This window comes from Pelophylax lessonae, assembly GCF_965119305.1.
Source record: "Pelophylax lessonae genome assembly, chromosome: 2".
Taxonomy (NCBI): domain Eukaryota; kingdom Metazoa; phylum Chordata; class Amphibia; order Anura; family Ranidae; genus Pelophylax; species Pelophylax lessonae.
In genome coordinates this window covers 625,169,850-625,192,772 of record NC_138769.1, presented here as the reverse complement: position 1 = coordinate 625,192,772, position 22,923 = coordinate 625,169,850, and the positions used below count along the sequence as shown (strand labels likewise).

Below are 22,923 nucleotides of genomic sequence, written 5' to 3'. Positions count from 1 at the left end.
CCTGATGCTTGTCTCTGATCCCCTCCCCACCTTTACAGCTTAAGCCTTTAGTTATTCCTAAAACCAATAATTAAATACAGAGGCAATTATTTAACAAGGTAAAGAGTAAGTACATTTATACAGTCTTACAGATACAACTGGCCCTTTGAGGGCGACCACAATGCTGATGCGGCCCATGAAGAAATTTAATTTGACACCCCTGCTTTAAGGAATTCTATGGTCACAGCATATAGTTTCATTTTATAGCATCAGCATTATAATAGCTATACAAACAATAATTATTTTTGGCAATCCAATATAAACTTACGTGAAAAATCTACTTTTATGTTGTGAGTGCTGCCTGTCTGCTGGCCATCACTTTCCACAACTCCCTGCATTCCCTTCATGCTTTTCAGCTTTTCCCAAGCTGTTCCTTTCTATTTCTATTTCTAAGGACTACATGTCACATTTACTTCTTTGAATTGTCTGACATGTATTCACTATGCCCTGTGAGTAGGCACCGCTGTGTCACACATTTCACAGAGCCTGCCTTCTGAACCAGATAGGTCCTGAGAAGAGGAGTTTCAGGAGGTGGAGTCAGTACATGAATCACTGCTTGTAGGCAGCAAGGTACCATGGGACATGTAGTCCTTAGAAATTGAAAGTAAAAATACAGGAGAAGCTACCAAGCATGCAGGGAATAGAGGAGGTTGTGGAAATAGATGACCAGCAGAGAGTGAAAACTCAAAAGATAAAAAAGATTTGTTAAGTAAGCTTATAATGAATTGTCAAAAATAACTTTTGTTTGTATTGAAATTAGAAGGCTGATGTTATAAAATAAAAGTGTGCTTTGCCCCTAGAACTCCTTTAATAATTGAACAGCTCCCTCAACCATTAAAGCCAGACAGCACGATTCAAGCTACAATAAGCGTATAGACAATAACAAGCTGCCACTACAAACAATTCCCATAAAAGCTGTCTTTATGGCTGCAGAGGATAAAAAGCCACAAATCACATCCCAGTAATAAATCTTCTACAGAGCACATTCAGTAGCTATTCCATAACATACCAGACCACTGTCGGTGCGGTGATATCTTCTGCATTGTCCATAGAAACCAGTTACATTTTCCTCCTTTGTTTTTATCTGCACGGAATAAGAACATTAATCCTTTAATTGGCTGTTTGGGGCAGCACAGAACTTTATTTCATAATTTCTTGAAATCTTATAAAGGACAGCACTATATAACTAGACTTTATGTATCATCTTCCCATCATGAATGGGTGGCAGCCATTGCTGGTTGTTATAGGCAGGGCTTTTTCTTAGCAGGAACGCGGTGGAACGCAGTTCCGGCACCTCCAGCACTGAATGTATGTAATAGCAAGGGGTGTGGGGTGTGTTGGAGGGTCTCTTGATGCTGACTGCTTGGGGATCTATTATCACTGGTAGGGATCTGGTATTGTGTGAGGGTCTATTGTTGCTGCTGGGGTCTTATGTTGTTGGTAGGGATCTCCTGTTGAGGTAGAGGTCTATTGTTGGCTTATCTATTGATACTGGTTGCTGGGAGAGCCGTTTTTGCTACTGGAGGGGGGTCTAATTTTGCTGGGGTGGATCTTTTGTTGCTGGGTGAGGTATTTTGTTGTGTGTGGGAAGTGGGTAGGGGGTGGAACCAAGGGACAGTGCTCAGAGGTGGGTAGTGGGTGGAGACAAGGGGTGACTCAGAAGGGGGGGGGAGTTCCTGCACCTATTATCCAAGAAAAAAAGCCCTGCTTATAGGTGACACCATATTTTTTTCTTCCTCAATTTTCTTAGATCCCAACTATTTGTCTTGCTGTGTTAGTTCCAGCACTATAATTGTTAACAGCATATCCACTAATATATTACCACGTGTGAAGGACAATGGATTCACAAACTGGTTTGTCAACACCTGTTGGCTACTAAGCATATGCACTTTCAGTAATCACATGGATTCCAGCTGAGAGGAGAGTCAGGACCAACAAGTTCACCAAATCCACACTTTTCCTGTTGGGTCACTTTGAGTCCCATTCAAGAAAAGATAGACAACTTAATATTCAGTTCTGTTTGTTTCTGTTAAATATATTGATATTAACCGGTTGCCGACTGCGCATAGTATATTTACTGCCGCAGTCAGCCCCGGCCAGGCAGAGTGACATAGATCTACGTCACTCGCCTGTCACTGGGATTTGAGCCAATAGCGGGCGAGCGCGCGCCCGCTGAGGCGCGCGCCCGCTGAGGCTCGTTCAGGGAGGAGTGCGGGCGTGTGACCAGCGGACCCGATGTCCGCCGGTCACACTACGATCGTCGGTACAGCGGGAGAAAGGCAGAGCGGCTTATGTAAACAAGCCACCTGTCATTCTCCCCTGTGTAAAAATGGAGATCAGACGATTCTACCAGTAGCCATGTCCCACTACAGTTAGAATCACGCCCCTAGGACACACTTAACCCCTCCCTGTCCAATACAGTTAACCCCTTCCCTGCCAGTGTAATTTTTACAGTAACAGTGCATATGTATAGCACTGATTACTGTAGTAATGTCACTGGTACCCCCAAAATTGTCAAAAATGTCAGTCAAGGGTCCGATCTGTCCGCCGCAATGTCGCAGTACCGCAAAAAAAATCGCAGATCGCCGCCATTACTCGTTAAAAAAAAAAACACCAAAAATGACAAAAATCTTTCCCTTTGTTAGTAAATGCGATAAATTTTGCGCAAACCAATCAAAATACGCTTTTTGTGATTTTTTTTTACCAAACATATGTAGCATAAAACAATTTGGCCGAAAATGTTAAAAAATTTTGATTGTTACATTTTTTTGGGGGGGGGGAATTTTATATAAAAAAAAGTGAAAAATATTGTTATTTTTGAAAAAAAAAATAAAAAATTACGCTCTTTTTTTGTTTATAGCGCATGATCAAAAAATCGCACAGGTGACCAAATACCACCAAAAGAAAGCTCTGTTTGTGGGAAAAGGACGTGAAATTCGTTTAGGTTCAGCGTCGCAGGACCGCGCAATTGTCCGTTAAAATCACGCAGTAAAAAATCTCAAAAAAAAACCCTGGTCAGGAAGGGGGTAAAATCTTCCGGGGCTTAAGTGGTTAAAGCAGAGGTCTGTCCAGAACTTTGTCTAATTTTGGATAGAGTGGCGAGCGGGCCCCTGTGTGGGAGATTTGAACTTGCTTGCTGCTGAAACTGGTACAGGAAATTAAGAAATGCTCCCAACGGGGGTACAAACACACAATGACAAAAGTTTTAATCCTTCAATTTAAAACTCTGCTAATGTGTTTTTGGTATTTGTTTATTTCCCCTCATTTCCCATTCCAGATGGCACCTATTTCCAGAAAAGGATGTGGACATTTTTCAATAAGGACAGAGTCTGCAACAAAAATCCTGATAGAGTTTTTACCCTTATAAAAAATATAGCTTAAAATATAACTAAAGGCAAAACTTTTTTTTTTTAGCTTTTGAAAGAGTGGATAGGGATTAGAACATCTGTTCGATTTTTATTGTTACCTCTGCCCCCTTTCTATTTGTCCTGTTTACCATTATCAGCAAAAGTGAAAGTAAAATTGTCCAATTGGTGGACCTGGATGGCCCCAATGGATTCCCTTAATCTGCAGGGATTTCCTCTCATTTTCTGTTTTGGCTATGGAACAGGAATTGAAAGTAAATCTCCCCAATGGGACACAGATGGCAAAAAAAAAAAAACCCTTTCTCTATCCAAAATTTAAAAAAAAGTTTTGCCTGTTTAACACCAGTGTCTAAAAACAGGCACTATACATATAGTACTTGTACATACTTGTAGTACAAGTACTATAGTATAGTGCTTGTGCATACATTTCATACATTTCATGTTAAAGAGGATCCTCTTCTCTGTCTCTACTCTATAAATATTTAAATCGAATTAGCGGGGGAAATAAACAATTATACTTACCTATATCCTTGTGACTTTTTAATAATATGTACTTATTAATTTTACTTCTGTGTTGCCTAGGTCCCTGTGATGCCATATTAAAAATTCCTGTAATGCGCTTTACCTTGCATGTAGGCAGGTGCAAGCATTCTTCCTTCCAACCTGTAAGGTGCACTGTGTGTGTGTGTGGGGGGGGGGGGATAAGTTATTTGTCCCTTTATGTTTATTTTTTTTAATCAGAAAAAAAGTTTATTGACTTTTTACCAATTAATACAACCAAATAACTACAACCAACACATATGGGTCAGTAATGTGGATCCACAATATCCACCATTCATACATAACACGGGGAAACAGAAGACCGGTAAATACTCTTAGAGCCCAATCACAATAAGGATGCAGAATTCCATAATGTACACATGTTCAGCGAAAGATGCAACAACAGTAGATCAACAGTAAATCAATTCAACCCAGAATTCTATCTATTACTAGATCAGCGGGTGCAAGACCTGGTACTGCTAGCCAATCCCCTTCCCCAGAGCCTATCTCACTCACTCCGTGAGTGGGAACCTATCAGACTTCCATTGTTGTAAGATGAGTCTAAAGGGCCGTACACACTTGACGAAAATTGGACAAAATATCCTCCGATTTTTCTCTCTCTTGCTCAGCGTTCATAACCGTTTTTAGTTGACAGTACATAAATGTTCACGAAATTTCTCGTCCGTTTTTTTTTTTTCTCTGGGACATTTGTTCCTAGACTTCCGGGTTGTCAGCAACTTCTGATTATGCACGGTCTTTTGTATCCAATTTTTCACGGACGTACTGCCTACACATTAAACTAAAATTGGTGGTCTGGGGACGGACGATAAAAATTTTGGTGTTTGTCCCTCCGTTTTTTTTCGTTGAAAATGTCGGCATCGGCTGCTGAAAGTTGTGTACACACTAGGCGAAAATCGTACGATTTTACCTCGGACGGGAATTTTCGGCAGATTTTCTACTAGTGTGTACCCCACTTTAGGGCCTGAAATAGGGCTCTATTAAAGGCATATTTCCAAGCTTGAGTAAACGAAAAGGTCATCTAGGATACCTAAAATACATCTAGAGGGTTCATCTGGCACTGGCACAGTAATGTGAAATACCGTAATAATGGTGCTGATCATCCCAGTCCAGTAATGATGAAGTTTGGGATATCGCCATAATAGATGGATAAGATCACATGGCATGGTGGCGCATTTACCGCAGAGGGGAGACTGCAGGATTCCAATATAGTGTAGTTTCACAGGCGCATAATGTGCCCAAAGTACAATATAGAGTTGGGAGAGCCTTTGAGCAGTGTTAAGTGAGCTTTGTAGGGCTGATTCAAGAGCGTTATCCCAATGTTCTTCTTCCACAGGTCCTATATCCCATTCCCATTTCTCTTTAGCATTGTAAGGATAATCTTCTAAATATAATGGGAGTAGCATTGTATAGCATCTGAAAATAAAAAATTGGTATCCTGGACCGAGCAAACATATCTAAAGATGGGTGTGGAAGATAGAGAACAATCCGTGAAGAGGCCCTGTGAGTGGACAGCATGACGGAGTTGGAAATAATTGGCCATTCAGGAAAACCTGTTTGAGATGGGTAATGCCCCCGTGTTTCCATATCCCGACACATAGCAGTTGCATCAGCTCTCTACACATTGAGTTATGCCAAAGAGGGCTATAGTTAGTAAACCCTAAGACCCCCTGAAGAGATCTCACTTTTAGCCAAACCTTCTGAAGTAAGGAATATGTGGGACAGAGTCTATTGGAGGAGTTGTAACACGGGGATTGTAAACCCCCAGCTATATCCTGGATCTATATATGGTACCACATAATGGAATGTGCAGAAGTGGACAGTGAGGCTGCTATATTGGTCCCTATTGAAAAAGCCCCAATAAGGTGTTACATTTGAGCCCCTAGATAGTATACCCTTGGGTTAGGCAAGGCAACCCCACCCTGATCCTTGGGGAGCTGAAGTTGCTCCAACCTAATTCTAGGGGCCCCACTCCTTTTCTGCCCTACCAGGCTGCAAGGTCAGGTAAGGGCCTGGTATGGATTTTGCGGGGTCCCCACGCCATTCTTTAAAACGTTTTGAGTGGGATTCCCCTCAAAATCCATACCAGACCCAAAGGGCCTGGTATGGATTTGGGAAGGGGAGACAAACTGTTTTTTTTTTTCAAAAATATTTTTTACCCGCACTTGTTTTGCTAAAAGCAAATGACTCATGGTGGTTAGGGATGCGGTGGCAGCCCACTCCTTAACAACCTGCTGTTATTCACAATGAATTCAGATCTATTTGAAAATAGAATAAATATTTTGGAAAACGTTTGGAATTCACCTACTATAATGAATATACGAAAAGGATCCCGAAGAAACAAAATGAATTCTGAAAACAAACTGGACTGAAACAAGAAATATGAAGAAACAAAATATCAACCTAATGAATGCACCTGAAATGAAGACAAAATTTTCCAACGTGCACATGTCTACTGTATAACAATATGAAAATAAAAAACTGACATTTTTTTGTACCACAAACCCATATTCCAGTGTTTCTAAGGCAAGGTGCACACGTGTTTTTTGTTACTCACACTGCTAAAATTACCCGTGATGTCTCATGGTTAATAGTTTTTGCTTTTTGGCTATATACATATTGAGATGTGGTGCCACATATGTTTGAGTCCTGTCTCACATTCTATTGTAGGGAACAAGCACGAAGCATTCATGTGAAACGCGTCTACTGTCCTACCCTGCGGTACTTTGCACCATTCATGTGAATAAAGGGATTTTTCTTCATTGGATTCTGTGGTGGTGTGCGACCATTTTCTTCTCATACTCACATTCTATTGTATACATTCATGGTTAATAGTTAGTGATGACTATACACCCAACTGCATTTAGTGGCGATCAGTTGTACAAATTTGAAACAATTGTGCTATTAACGATTAATCACTACTACATGCTACACTCTTTTGTTCCCTACACATAGCAAACATTCACTAATTGCTAGGGTATAATCTTGGGGCAATCATGGGTGGTGATCCCTGTAGCAAAAATCACCCATATGAATTTACAATGGGAGGGCAATGTAGACAATCTCTTCTTCCTCCTAGCAGGCCTTGAGATGTGCTACCAGTTTTGCCCCTTGGTTTAAAGTATAACTAAAGGCAAAACTTTTCTTTTAGTTTTGGATAGACTTGTCAGTTTTTATTGCTATCTGTGTCCCCGTTAAGGAGATTTACCTTCTCTGTTTGTCCTGTTTACTATTTTTATTGAAAGTGAAAGTAAATAAAAATCCCAAATGTTGGGTTGTCCCCAGAAAAGTAATAAAGGAGAAATCTTCCAATAGGGGCACTAGTTCTTGTGACCTGGGGGTCCCCAAGGAATTCCCCTAATTTTCAGGGGTTTCCTCTCACTTTCTGTTTGTTTGGCTATGGGACTGGAAGTGAAAGGAAATCTCCGCAACGGGACACAAATGGTAAAAAAAAATCTGACAGGGGTTATAACCCTTCGTTACTCTATCCAAAATGAAAAAAAATAATTGGGCTATAGTTCAACTTTAAGCACAGAAGCTGATGTGTTTAGCAGTGGTCTAGATTTTAGACAAAATACTTTTGTGGTCTAGTTTCTTTAGCACTAAACTACAGGGTGCCCCAAAAGTTGCCATACGTAGGGAAAATGATAAATTGTAGCTAAATGTACCTTTATTTACAAAGTATTCATTACATTATAAAAAATATAATAATAATTACGAATATTAAAATATAATAAAAATATGATATATGCTTGATCATTTTTTATGTATGGAGACTTTTGGGACACCCTGTTTTATTACCTGAAATAAAGGTTTGTTTTGTTAAAGGATGTCTGAAATAAACTCCATGAAATTCCTTGGGATCCGGAGTTCACGCAGCCCACATAACTTCATTATCTCCTTGGGTGTGCAGCCTGGTATGGAATAATAAAGATCTAATCTTTGTTCATCTGTGTTTGTTTAGAATGATATTGAACTGCCATATATTGCTAAAGAAGCTGTTCTTGGAATGAAGTCAGAAATATGGAGAAGACCTTTGGAATATAACACAATCAGATTATATACAGGAACATTTTGTATGGAGAAAACTCTTCCAATCATTCTAACTCATCTGAGCTGGACATGGAGCCTCTCCCCAAACATAACGCAAATTTTCTTCCAATATTATAAAAGATCTGAATTATTCTCTAGATGGCTTCAGAGCATCTCCAAGATGCATCTTCTGCTTTTTTTTTTTGCTATTTTTTGGCAGATTACACAATATGCAGCCAGTTTGAACGTTGTTATCAGTATCTGGATAGAGGACAGGTCAAGTAATAATGAGTACCGTAAGTGGCAGAAACATTAAAGCAATATTAAAACCGAAAATGTATTATATTGTAGCTTACCAATTATTATATGTGGTGGCTGCATCAGTTTTCTTTTCTTAGGCTTTTTTCTTCTGTTTTCACCTGGAGAACCCCCACTCTGGATAAAGGAGCACAGGGGGCACCTTTGGACAGCAGCATTGCCAGTCTGGGATTAAGGGAGTGTTAGATGTAGTAGCAGATTTAAATACACTAACAAATTGAAGCTAAAAGTCAGCTAAAACTTTATAAGCAGTTACAGCAAAGTGTTTTTTTCCTTTTGGGATAAAGGTTTTTTTTTTTTTAAATAAATAAAAGCTGAGCATTGTAAGCACCCTTACTAGTAATAAATGGTTTGTCTCCTCTCTGGAACTTATATATTCTGCTAGAGAGTTTGTTCTTTTTAAAAACAGACTTACTGGCTGGATAGAAAAAAAGATAATCTCCTGTGTATAAGTGTGAAACCTCATATAGGTATAGATACAAGCTCCATGTCACATAGATATCACTTTGGGCCTTGCTGCCCTCTAGGCTGGTACGTCCTCTTTTGTTCATCTTCTACTGGCTACCAGATGAAGATAAAGGCCACAAACTAAAAACAAATGCAGCCATCGCATCTAAGAAATGGTAAGCTGCAATATAATAAATGTTTGATTTTGGATTTAATACCCCCTTTAAGTAAGTGCATAAATGAAAACAAAAGAACTATTAACCTCTTTCCGACCAGCGACATACCTGTATGCCACTGGATTAGAAAGGGTGATATCTTGGTCATTGCTGAATTTTTTATTTTTTGACAATGACTCTGAACCTGGTAAAAGTAATCCAAGCGGCTAAAGAGCCACTGGATTACTTTTACAGATGGTAAAAGTTGAAGACAGGGGTGTTCAAATGCCACAGTTCTGATGATTTGCTTCATGTCCATGGCAAAAACTGTCACTCCTGTATCGTTTGGAGGGCAGTACTGCTGTGGAACGTGACCTGTTTAAGTGAATGTGGAAGCACCAAAAACGCACCACAACTTCATTCATTGCATACAGTTGCGGTGCATTTGTCCAAAAATTACAGGATTAGAATATGCAGATAGGAGGTGTCACACTGCCTCCTCACTGCCTGTCAAATGCCTCTGAAAAGCTATCTGAATGCAGATCACATTTCAGAGGCGCAGAAATTTATAATGTTTCAAATATAAGTTGTAGAGAAATTTTAAGACAAATTTTGTTGCAGAATTGTCTCGAAGACACAATAGTTACAGATGCAATACAATCTGCACTTTACTGCAACAGACCTTATATACCTCTGCTTTCCTTACCACCGTTCTTTATGAATTTGTTGCATAAATAACGCCTTATAGTATAAGTGTTACAAATAAAAAGTATTTGAATTTTTTGCATGCATCAGTACTAACAATGATAGTTTTGTGAGGTTTTCTTGAATTTGGCGAAAAAACTTTCAAATATATTTACACCTCCAGTAATTTGCTGCAAACACCTTATTAAATTCCCCCCAGTGATGCTTTAGGTGCACATGGGTAGTCTTGTAACCTTATAATACAAACACACACATTTAAATTCTACCAGGGACAATCTTTATAGAGTGTTTTTTTTTTTTTTCTGTGTGTGAGTTTTATCTGGGCGCCCCGTTTTCCTTCTACAATCAATGGTTCTTTGATTTTCATATAGTGTGTTGTTAAATGCCTCATGTTTTTACATATTGTAAATATAACCCAATTCCAAAAAAGTTGGGACACTGTACAAATTGTGAGTAAAAAAATGAATGGACTAATTTACAAATCTCATAAACTTATATTTTTTTCACAATATAATATAGATAACATATCAAATGTTGAAAGTGAGACATTCTGAAATGTCATGCCAAATATTGGCTCATTTTGGATTTCATGAGAGCTACACATTCCAAAAAAGTTGGGACAGGTAGCAATAAGGGGCCGGAAAAGTTAAATGTACATATAAGGAACAGCTGGAGGACCAATTTGCTACTTATTCGGTCAATTGGAAACTTGATTGGGTATAAAAAGAGCCTCTCAGAGTGCCAGTGTTTCTCAGAAGTCAAGATGGGCAGAGGATCACCAATTCCCCCAATGCTGCGGCGAAAAATAGTGGAGCAATATCAGAAAGCAGTTTCTCAGAGAAAAATTGTAAAGAGTTTGAAGTTATCATCATCTACAGTGCATAATATCATCCAAAGATTCAGAGAATCTGGAACAATCTCTGTGCGTAAGGGCCATGGCCGGAAAACCATACTGGATGCCCGTGATCTTTGGGCCCATAGATGGCACTGCATCACATACAGAAATGCTACTGTAATGGAAATCACAACATGGGTTCAGGAATACTTCCAGAAAACATTGTCGGTGAACACAATCCACCGTACCATTCACCGTTGCCGGCTAAAACTCTATAGGCCAAAAAAGAAGCCATATCTAAACATGATCCAAAAGCGCAGGTGTTTCCTCTGGCCCAAGGCTCATTTAAAATGGACTGTGGCACAGTGGAAAACTGTTCTGTGGTCAGACGAATCAAAATTTGAAGTTCTTTTTGGAAAACTGGGACGCCATGTCATCCGGACTAAAGAGGACAAGGACAACCCAAGTTGTTATCAGCGCTCAGTTCAGAAGCCTGCATCTCTGATGGTATGGGGTTGCATGAGTGCGTGTGGCATGGGCAGCTTACACATCTGGAAAGGCACCATCAATGCTGAAAGGTATATCCAAGTTCTAGAACAACATATGCTCCCATCCAGATGTTGTCTCTTGCAGGGAAGACCTTGCATTTTCCAACATGACAATGCCAGACCACATTCTGCATCAATTATCACATCATGGCTGCGTAGAAGAAGGATCCGGGTATTGAAATGGCCAGCCTGCAGTCCAGATTTTCACCCATAGAAAACATTTGGCGCATCATAAAGAGGAAGATGCAACAAAGAAGACCTAAGACAGTTGAGCAACTAGAAGCCTGTATTAGACAAGAATGGGATAACATTCCTATTGCTAAAGTTGAGCAACTTGTCTCCTCAGTCCCCAGATATTTGCAGACTGGTATAAAAAGAAGAGGGGATGTCACACAGTGGTAAACATGGCCTTGTCCCAACTTTTTTGAGATGTGTTGAGGCTATGAATTTTAAAATCAACTTATTTTTCCCTTAAAGTGATACATTTTCTCAGTTTAAACATTTGATATGTCATCTATGTTTTATTCTGAATAAAATATTGAAATTTGAAATTTACACATCATTGCATTCTGTTTTTATTCACAATTTGTACAGTGTCCCAACTTTTTTGGAATCGGGCTTGTAAATATACAATGGTCCCTTCTAATGTACACCTTTATCAAAAACCAGTTTATATAGTTTGTTTTAAAATACATTACTAGAATTTTCTCTTGAGGCCACATACTGCTGTCTTTTGATTGTACAGTCCACCAACCAGAAACCCTCAGAGAAATAAGAGAAATGCAAGAGTTGTTTTTGAGCTTCAGATAGTCTTTTGACATACCTATACACTCACTTAATTCATACCCCTAAAATTCCAATGCTAGAGTTGCCCAACAAGGATCTGGAGTTGATCAAACAAGATTCAAAGAAAAGCAAAAGCATTTTCGAAATGTAGCATTTTAGTACATTTCTCTTTCATTAAGTTACCTTAGATATTCTTAGATATATGCCAAATTGTAAACACAGCCATGGACACAATTTTACGATTTCCTTAGCAATGTACTGTAAATAGCAGCATTATGACTAAGATTTCCTATACATGAAGTGGATACAATAATATCCCATGTAGCGCTACCCCAGTAGAAACCGCTGGATAGGATGGGTCCCCTGTTCTCTACCTCGACCTTCTTAAGAAACTCAGCCCCTCTGACACACCAGAGTGTACAAACATACAATATCACAGGAATTCACTAAAAGTAATATTTATTACCCAATAGTAGTGCTTAATCAAAGAAAGCAGGCACCAAAACCAGGTAGTAAAGGCAAACTTAATATATTGTTACCCAGTATGGTTCGTAACTAGGCAGAGTTTAACATGGATTAACAATGATAATGACACAATTTAGCATTCAAAGTGATTAACAGTAGAGACTAGACATAAGATGATAATTGGCATCCAGATCAGCATAAACAGTAGGAAGGTCACCTCAAGTGTAGCAGTGAGCAGTAGTAAAGTTTACCAAGTCTACCAAGTGCTGAAACTATACTACCAGAGCGCAATTATGGCGGCAATGCTAGTCCTAGACTGACTGGGTATGCACTGTCCAAAAGTGAAAGTTAGATGGTGGCAGAGGTGGCAGGGGAACAAAGAGGGCTTGCAGAATAGTTAATACAGGATGGGCAGTCCTTTAAATTGTTCCTCTGTCGGCTAACATTGGGGCCCTTAAAGAGCGTTGGTTCACATAATGACAGTCCCAGTTAACCTGCATGCAGTATAGGTACACTATAGGTATGGTATAGTCTCAGCACAGGTTCAAAATATACATGGTTCAGTTGCGGTAAAGATTCAGTATATTGTGCTATAGGGTTAATATATAGTATCTCAGAAAAGTGAGTACACCCCTCACATTTTTGTAAATATTTTATTATATCTTTTCATGTGACAACAATGAAGAAATGGCACTTTGCTACAATGCTAAGTAACAAGCGTACAGCTTGTATAACAGTGTAAATTTGCTGTCCCCTCAAAAAAAAAACCTCAACACACAGCCATTAATGTCTAAACCGCTGGCAACAAAAGTGAGTACACCTCTAAGGATGTGGCCATTCCGGCCGCCATCGGCCAGTTAAAGCGGTAGTAGACTTCGCTTTTTAATTTTTACCTGCAAGGAAGCCTAGAATAAGGCTTACCTGTTGGTAAGATATGCCGGACCTTCAGAGCGCATTCACCGCTGGTGTCAGCGGCTGCATGCAGGGTGAATATCTCCTAAGCCGTAGGTTTAGGAGATATTAATTTTACCTAAATGGTAAGCCTTATTCTAGGCTTCCTTGTAGGTAAAAATTAAAAAGTGAAGTAAACTACCGCTTTAACTGGCCGATGGCGGCCGGAATTCGACCCATGTGTACAGTGCTTTAGGTAACATGTATGTGTATTAATCTTTGAACAGATCTTTGGGTCACTGTGGAGCCCAATTAATTACAAGTCAAAATTAAGCCCCTTTCTGCCTCCTTGTCATTCAGCTGTCAATAGCCAAAATTTTGGTGGGCAGTAGAAGCTCTGTCCCTGAAAGTCGATGGTATAGCCTGGAACAAGGATCCAAGGGGATCCACATATAAACAGTCATGGACTTGAAGACTAAAACTTTGGCAGTGTATTTACCTTATAATATAAATGCTCGATTGGCATTTGAACACCAGAACAGGCAGGTCCGCCACTGGTGCCCTGTGCTTTGCACAGATGAGAGCAGGTTCACCCTGAGCACATGTGACAGATGTAAAAGGATCTGGGGAAGCCATGGAGAATGTTATGCTGCCTGTAACATCGTTCAGCATGACCAGTTTGGTGGTGGGTCAGTGATGCTCTGGGGAGACTTATATGTTAATACTTCATTTAGATTGATTTGATAACTTAATAAAAGTATCCTGTATTTCCCTACAGCAATAATGATATATGTAGTGTCATTCCCGAAGGAGCTGCTTTTTGAGATGGGTCCTCTGATGCTGGCCTCGACCTTTCTTTTTAACCTCACCCTCTCTAACACACCCGGTTGGGTATGTAAACTTAGTTCTTCACACTAATCCCAATTTTAAAAGGATAGTCACCAGACCAGTAAAACAAAACAAAGTCGGTATACTGATACCTGTTAGTGGTCAAACAATGTAACAAGGGAGCAATCAAAGAAAGCATTAACTGTCAGAGATAACAGTTCACTTAAATTGTCAAGCAGCTAATAACACCTCATGACCCAAGGTTTTACTAGCCATCCAGGTCAACTTAAACAGTAACACTGTCACCTAGAGTGCTGCAAGGAGCAGATAAAGGAACAGCTATGTCTAAACTGGCCATGTGCACAAGGGTGGCTATGCTAGACCTAAGGCTGCCTGACGGACACTGTCCTGGCCCTAGCGACCCCAAATGAGAAAACAGAAGAATAAATAAGTGTAGATTAACCCCTTCGCCCTGACATAACACATATATGCGGCCCTACTGCACTGGGCTTTTTTCTGTGGGGTCGCATATATGTGTATCTCCCTGTGCAGGACAGAGACCAAGGTCTCACCGCCCAGGCCCCGTACTAACGATCGGGACCCAGATCTCCTGATTCCGGATCACCTAGTCACTGTGGTAGCCTCTGATTGTCTACCACATTGATCAGTCACTGTGAAGCCAGCCCCTGTGTTTTTCTCTTTGTGTGAATGAAGAGGAAAGATACAACGTATCTTTCTCTTCCCTTGCAGAGAGAAAAAATAAGTGTTTAAAATAAAGAAATAAATAAATAATTAAAAAATAAAATACAAAAATAAAGAAAAATACCTAGATCAAGGTTTGATCTAGGTCAGGGCCAGGGTTAGTGTTTAAATCAAGTAAGGGTCAAATGTTAGTATATTTTGGGCAGGATTTTTTTTTTTTTTTTTTTAATTAGCATCAGTGTCAATTAGTGTCAGTGCCAAAAAAAAAAAAGAAAAATGCTTTTTTGGCTAAAAGAGATATCCATAACTATTTACTATTACATGAAAGTCCAATTTGTCCTGAAAAAAGCAAGGTATAATACACCTGGATGCACAAAGTAGTAGCGATAATATATACAGTATGGTTTTACTAACACATGTCAAAATTGCAAAATTGTGCTTAGGCATTAAGATTTGTTTTACCTTTAAAGGGAGAAGAGGTTAAATAAACCAGCGGCAGTCCTTGAGTTTTCTCTTGTGCTGGGTACCATTTGGGCCCTTTTGAAGCGTTGGTACATTTAGGAAGTGTCTTTAAAACCTGCATCCAGTTATGTCACGTGGTAGGCTGATCTGGTCTTTGGTACACTTGTAAGGTAGATAAAAGGAGTAAAGGCTAAGGAAGTCAGTTAAAAAGGCAGTTCTCTGTGAATGATCATGTCTGAAGACAGTGATGTCTTAGACCCTGTTCACACTGGGGCGACCTGTCAGGTGACCTGGTCGCTTGACAGGTCGCCGTAGGTCGCCTGCCATAGAAAAGCTGTGGACCCGTTCTAACAGGAGCGACACAAGTCGCTCCGACTTAGAAAAAGGGTCCGGAGCTTCTTTGGGGCGACCTGGAGCGACCTGCATTGACTTCAATGTTATGAAGTCCGTGCCGGCCACTCCGAGGTCGCGGTGCGAGCTGCGCGCCGCGACCTGTGAGGTCGCCCCGGCAAGTCGGATCGCCCCAGTGTGAACGGGGCCTTAAAGTGATTGTAAAGTCTTGTTTTGTTTTATTTATTTATTTTTTAAATAACAAACCTGTTATAATTACCTTCTCTATGCAGTTAGTTTTGCACCGAGCACTCTGGATCCTCCTCTTCGGCTCTCCTGGCCCCACCCTCCTCTTGAGTGCCCCCACAGCAAGCAGCTTGCTATTGGCTGAGTCACAACTCCCTGTGTCCATTCAGACATGGAGACATGACCCGCCCCTGCCCACTCTCTCTCCTGATTGGCTGAATGATTTTGATTGACAGCAGCGGGAGTCAATCACGCCGCTCTGCTGTCTCAGCCAATGAGGAGGGAGAGCCCCCAAGCAGCTTAGACACTCCTTCAACATCACTGGATGAAGACGGACTCAGGTAAGTTTTGGGGGGGGGGGGGGCTGAAGGGGGCCTCTGCACACAGATGGTTTTTTTATCTTAATGCTTAGAATGCATTAAAATAAAAAAAACCTTCTGCCTTTACAATCCCTTTAAGTCAGAGTCTAACATGCCCTCCTACAGCAGGCGGTATGCATTAGGATTAAATGTATCTGTATAAGATATGGTGATTAATCTTTCCCAGGATAACTCAGTACCTGCAAAACAATTTACAGTAAATAGCTGGTTGACAACCCCGTCACTAATCCTGCAACACAGTGTTAGTAGTGGAAGTGGAATGGGCCCCTCCTCGGTTTCTTCCTGAATCCCCAGCGGACAACACAATGGTTAGTAAAGGATGGCTTCTCTATCTCTCTCTCTCGATAGTGTAACAACACACTGCCCTTTAGTACTAATGGATCAGAACACGGGCCTTCCTTGGCCTAGGATCCCATACGGCTAGGTGTTCTGCCACAGAAATGTACACTTTCCTTTGTCCCAGCAGCAACGACCCCCAAACTTTCCCGGGCAGACTGGTAGGAATCCCTGTGATACTTTCCACCATCCTATGGGTTTTATAGGAGCTGTAGTCGTCCTCTTGCTTTACACTTTGAGGTCGCACCCTCACTGGGCTGTATGTCCCACAGTACTATTTGTAACAACTTCTTTCCCTTTTGGCTGCCCTTTTCAGTTTGTCCTTTTTTTCCACAGCAAGTATATGAGAAGGGGGGAATAAAGAGCAGGCAAGCGTTACAACTTTCCAGTGCTAAGTGGCTCAAAGTAGTTAATGGGAGCAATCCTGCCAATGCCTGGCTACATATACATTTGGAGACAATAGAGCAATTTATTCAAACTCTAGCAAAGTCGAGTTTTTTTCCTATAGCAAACAATCTAATGTCTTGGGTTTTTCTTCCAAGGGTATTAGATAAAAGTCAGTTAGTTGCGTTGGGCAATCATCCTATTTTTTCTTCTGTCAGGCTTTTATATATCTGCCCCAGGGATTCCTTTAAGAGCCCTTTCACACCCACAGAACCAGTAAGAGAATCAGGCAACATATTTAGATGAGGGTTGGCTATGGAATCCTTCATATTCCTCTCCTCTCTGAAAACAAAGGTACAACACATCCTACTTTGTGATGGTGCATGATGAGATATGAAAGTTTCTGGATGGGCACGTAATGTTGCAGGTAGGTCTGTGAGAGATCTACGGCTTCTGTTGTGACACTGTGGCTACCTTCCTGATATCCAGTGTTCCAGCCTTATCTTGGGAGTATACAGCAATATCAGCCCTTATGACGCATATACTATACAGTATTTTGGGTCCATACTCTCTGGTGAGCGCAATTATTTGATCCTTGGTGAGGGGTTCCCTGGCATGGTTCAATATCACCTTTGAATTTGGATGCACAACTATTATTATCACTACCTGGGACTTTCTTCATGAACTTCTTTTTAGTGGCAACACTTTTCATTACCTTGTAGCACATTTTGATTTTATATATCATTCATTGATGTACAGTGGGTACGGAAAGTATTCAGACCCCCTTAAATTTCTCACTCTTTGTTATATTGCAGCCATTTGCTAAAATCATTTAAGTTCATTCTTCTTCCTCATGAATGTACACATAGCACCCCATACTGACAGAAAAACACAGAATTGTTGACATTGTTGCAGATTTATTAAAAAAGAAAAACTGAAATATCACATGGTCCTAAGTATTCAGACCCTTTGCTGTTACACTCATATATTTAACTCAGGTGCTTTCCATTTCTTCTGATCATCCTTGAGATGGTTCTACACCTTCATTTGAGTCCAGCTGTGTTTGATTATACTGATTGGACTTGATTAGGAAAGCCACACACCTGTCTATATAAGACCTTCCAGATCACAATGCATGTCAGAGCAAATGAGAATCATGAGGTCAAATGAACTGCCTGAAGAGCTCAGAGACAGAATTGCGGCAAGGCACAGATCTGGCCAAGGTTACAAAAAGATTTCTGCTGCACTTAAGGTTCCTAAGAGCACAGTGGCCTCCATAATCCTCAAATGGAAGATGTTTGGGACGACCAAAACCCTTCCTAGAGCTGGCCGTCCGGCCAAACTGAGCTATCGGGGGAGAAGAGCCTTGGTGAGAGAGGTAAAGAAGAACCCAAAGATCCCTGTGGCTGAGCTCCAGAGATGCAGTCAGGAGATGGGAGAAAGTTGTAGAAAGTCAACCATCACTGCAGCCCTCCACCAGTCTGGGCTTTATGGCAGAGTGGCCCGACGGAAGCCTCTCCTCAGTGTAAGACACATGAAAGCCCACATGGAGTTTGCTAAAAAACACCTGAAGGACTCCAAGATGGTGAGAAATAAGATTCTCTGGTCTGATGAGACCAAAATAGAACTTTTTGGCCTTAATTCTAAGCGGTATGTGTGGAGAAAACCAGGCACTGCTCATCACCTGTCCAATACAGTCCCAACAGTGAAGCATGGTGGTGGCAGCATCATGCTGTGGGGGTGTTTTTTTTAGCTGCAGGGACAGGAAGACTGGTTGCAATCGAGGGAAAGATGAATGCGGCCAAGTACAGGGATATCCTGGACAAAAACCTTCTCCAGAGTGCTCTGGACCTCAGACTGGGCCGAAGGTTTACCTTCCAACAAGACAATGACCCTAAGCACACAGCTAAAATAACAAAGGAGTGGCTTCACAACAACTCAGTGACTGTTCTTGAATGGCCCAGCTAGAGCCCTGACTTAAACCCAATTGAGCATCTCTGGAGAGACTTAAAAATGGCTGTCCACCAACGTTTACCATCCAACCTGACAGAACTGGAGAGGATCTGCAAGGAGGAATGGCAGAGGATCCCCAAATCCAGGTGTGAAAGACTTGTTGCATCTTTCCCAAAAAGACTCCTGGCTGTATTAGATCAAAAGGGGGCTTCTACTAAATACTGAGCAAAGGGTCTGAATACTTAGGACCATGTGATATTTCAGTTTTTCTTTTTTAATAAATCTGCAACAATGTCAACAATTCTGTGTTTTTCTGTCAGTATGGGGTGCTATGTGTACATTCATGAGGAAGAAGAATGAACTTAAATGATTTTAGCAAATGGCTGCAATATAACAAAGAGTGAAAAATTTAAGGGGGTCTGAATACTTTCCGTACCCACTGTATATATCCTTTATTCACATATGGTCACATGTTGTTTGCATTTTTGGTTTAGCGCTGCAATTTCTTATTTTTCAAATGTTACATCTTGTTTCAATAGTAGAATAAAAACAGATATCTATTGCTATCTAAATAAAAAAAAAAAAAAAAAAAAAAGAGCCCTTTCACACTGAGGAGTTTATCAAGGGCTTTTGCATTTTAAAAAAAGTGCCTGAAAAGCTCAAGAAAAATGCTTCCCATTAAAACCAATGAATGCTTTCACACTGGGGCGGTACGCTTGTGGTGCAATGAAGAAAAAAAAACCTGCTTGCATCTTTGGAGCATGTTTGGAGAGCTATAAAGTGCAAAAGAGCCTCTAAAATGCCTCAAAATGCCTAAAAAAATGCCCCACAGCATTTTTAGAGCAGTTTTTGAGTCACGTGTCCTTTAAAAACTGCACCGCAAAGGCCTCAAAAGCACCGTAAAAGAGCCGCAAAAGAGCTCAGTGTTTTAATGGCAGTTTTGAAGGGAACCAGTGTGAGAGGGCTCTTACTGTCAGTTTTCTGTGACTGGTGGCCAGAAATCTCACCTGTGTTTTACCTTGACACACCGATTTCCTTGAAAGGCTATTATTAGTTCCTGCACAGGGAGGAGTGTGACAACAGGTTCAATGCAAATAGATTTGTGCTTTAAGAGAAAGAAAGAAAATATTCTCTTTATCACTATGAGACCGATGGCTCATAAAACTAACATTTCCAAACACTGATATCTTACTGCTGCACAGATGCGGTGTAGGTGTGTGGAGGCAGCTAGTGTTCCCACAATCAGGTTATTTCATAGTACTGATCACTGGCAGACAGTGATAATTTTGCCGTAAAATTTTGATTTAGTTTTAGTCATAGTCTTTTGACTAAAATGTCATTTTTTATTTATTTTTATTATGTTTTTCACCAGCTTAGTGATACTCCCTACCTTTTCTTATGCAGTAGTGCAGTGTTAATTTTGAAGTCAAATTTCGATTTAGTTTTAGTCATAGTCTTTTGTCAAAAATGCAATTTTTTAGGGGGTTTTTTTCAGCAGCTTAAAGCTACCCCCTATCTATTCTTATGTGTTAGTGCAGTGGCTATTTTGATGTCAAATTGTGATTTCGTTTTAGTCATAGTCTTTTGACCAAAATTCCATTTTAGTTTTAGACTCCAATAAGCCAGAAAATGCCAGAAAAACACTCATAACAGCATTTTTGTGCCAGCTTTTAGCAGTAGTTATAAGTATTCAGTGTTTAGATTTCGCTGGCAAATCACTCCGAAGAATGCAAAAAAAAAGAGGTCTTTGTTCTGCTCCTAGAAGCTAAAGCTTTAAAAATGCTTCTAGACTAAAACAGTGCATGGACACATAGGATAACACTATTTGCTTGTAGAAGCAAAAATAAAATGTGCAAAAGTTGCTGCTAGGAGAGTTTTTTAATTTAGTGTGCATGGAGCCTTAAGCCCTGTACACACGCAACGATTATCGGCCGACCGATCGTCCGTCTTTTGTCCAGAGTGGTGTTTTGTTGGTTGGAATGTGCCTAGACTGCACACTAATTTTCTCGGCCAACAAAAATCTACTTCAGAAGTGATGTCATGTGTTGGTTTGCTTTCTTTGTGTTCTTTCTTCTCTGAGCATGCCCAGACTTGCTCATTCGATTTTTCCCTGTCAAAATCTGTACTGACTGCACGAAAATCGGCCGTGTTTTGACGACGGACAAACATTTTATAGCCTGCACACCAGATTTTTTTCGGCCGAAAAGTCGGAGTCGGTTGTCGGAAGCATCATACTAACAAGCCGAAAATCGGCAGATCGGTCGTCGGATGAAAATTCCCTGCCGATTTTCGACTCGTGTGTACGAGGCTTTAGTCCCTATTCACACTGGGGCAAATTGTCAGGCGGCTTAGCCACCTGACAAGTTGTGCTCCATTCAGTGCAAATGAACTGTTCTAATCTAAAAATGGCGCCGCCCAGCCCCAGCGCTGTACCGCACATGCACTGTCTGCCCGGAAATAGCCGAACGCGTACAGGCTTAACCGAGCGGCGGCGGTGCATGCACACTAACCGGGGAAAAGGTAAGTGAGACCGTGACTCGAGTATAAGCCTTTCAGCATAAAAAAGCACACTGAAAAAGTCGGCTTATACTCGAGTATATACGGTAATTGATTTTATGAATTACCTATATTTGCATCAAGAGTTTATTTATTTCAGGTATTTATATAGTGCCTACAATTTACACAGCAGTTTACATACCGTACATTCACATCAGTCACTGATTGTAAGGGCTTTAACCACTTTACCACCGGAGGATTTTGCTGTCTTACGTCTGGGCCACTTTTTGCGATTCGGCACTGTGCGAATTTAACTGACAATTGCACGGTCATGCGACGCTGTACCCAAATGAAATTTACGTCCTTTTTTTCCCACAAACAGAGCTTTCTTTTGGTGATATTTGATCACCTGTGCGATTTTTACTTTTTGCGCTATTAACAAAAAAAGAGCGACAATTTTGAAAAAATAACAATATTTTTCACATTTTTTTATATAAAATTCCCCCCCAAAAAATGTAAAAATCAAAATTTTTTATCATTTTAGGCCAATTTGTTTTATGCTACATATTTTTGGTAAAAAAAATAGCAATAAGCGTATTTTGATTGGTTTGCGCAAAAGTTATTGCGTTTACTAACTAAGGGAAAGATTTCTGTCATTTTTGGTGTTTTTTTTTTTAACGAGTAATGGCGGCGATCTGCGATTTTTTTTGCGGGACTGCGACATTGCGGCGGACAGATCAGACCCTTGACTGACATTTTTGACACTTTTGGGGGTACCAGTGACATTACTGCAGTAATCAGTGCTATATATATCCACTGTTACTGTAAAAATGACACTGGCAGGGAAGGGGTTAATTTTATTGGAGAGGGAGGGGTTAATGTATGCCTGGTGCTTACTAACGTGTGTGGGGGGAGGTGACTGAGTGACACAGGGACAGATCTCAGGTTCAGTTATGCTGAACCCTGCAATCTGACCCTGCCTGTCACTTCGGAGATCCGCCCGCTCTGTTTACACAAGCGGGCGGATCTCCAGACTCGATTCCCCGCTGCTCCTCCCCTGGCCCAACTCCCGCTGTGACTGAATACAGCCGGAGCGAGCCTCCGGTGGCGCGCGCGCGCCACCGAGAAGGGGGAGTGTCTGCCGACGTAGGTCTACGTCGTCAGACCTACAAGAGCCACTTTGCCGCAGTAGAGCTCTAGTGAGCAGCGGCAAAGTGGTTAAAATGTAAAAGCCCCCACTTTCATGTATACACACTAGGGCCATTTTTCAACAGGAGACAATTACCCTATCAGCATATCTTTGGAGTGTGGGAGGAAACCAGAGTACCCAGAAAAAACCCACCCAAGCACGTTGAAAACATGCAAACTCCATGTCCTGACTGAGGACCATAGTGCTGCAGAGCAGAAATGCTAACCACTAAGCCATGGTGCTGCCAATTTTTTTAAAACAATCATTAATTTTTCATTGTCCCTACATTTACTGGCTGTGAAATAAAATGTGTGTTATACTGCAAACAAGCACAGAGATGTTAACAGCCCTTCAAAAATGCCTGTGTGGCTTAATCGCTACAGAGACAGTAAACAGTTTTTCACTTTCAGCATCTGCTTTAATCATTTACCAAGTATACAGATTCTGTACCTTTTAATCCTTGCCTATATTCC

At 40.7% G+C, this 22,923-nt stretch overlaps 1 long non-coding RNA gene across 1 annotated transcript in view; it reads right to left on the bottom strand.

Annotated features, from left to right (window-relative positions):
- The window catches only part of LOC309546944, a 397,029-nt gene extending 374,941 nt beyond the window's left edge, over positions 1-22,088 (bottom strand). The window contains exon 1 of the long non-coding RNA XR_014224948.1: positions 21,941-22,088. This is a non-coding gene — a long non-coding RNA (uncharacterized lncRNA). The remainder of the gene's footprint in view (positions 1-21,940) is intronic.
- Between the last annotated feature and the right edge of the window lie 835 nt (positions 22,089-22,923).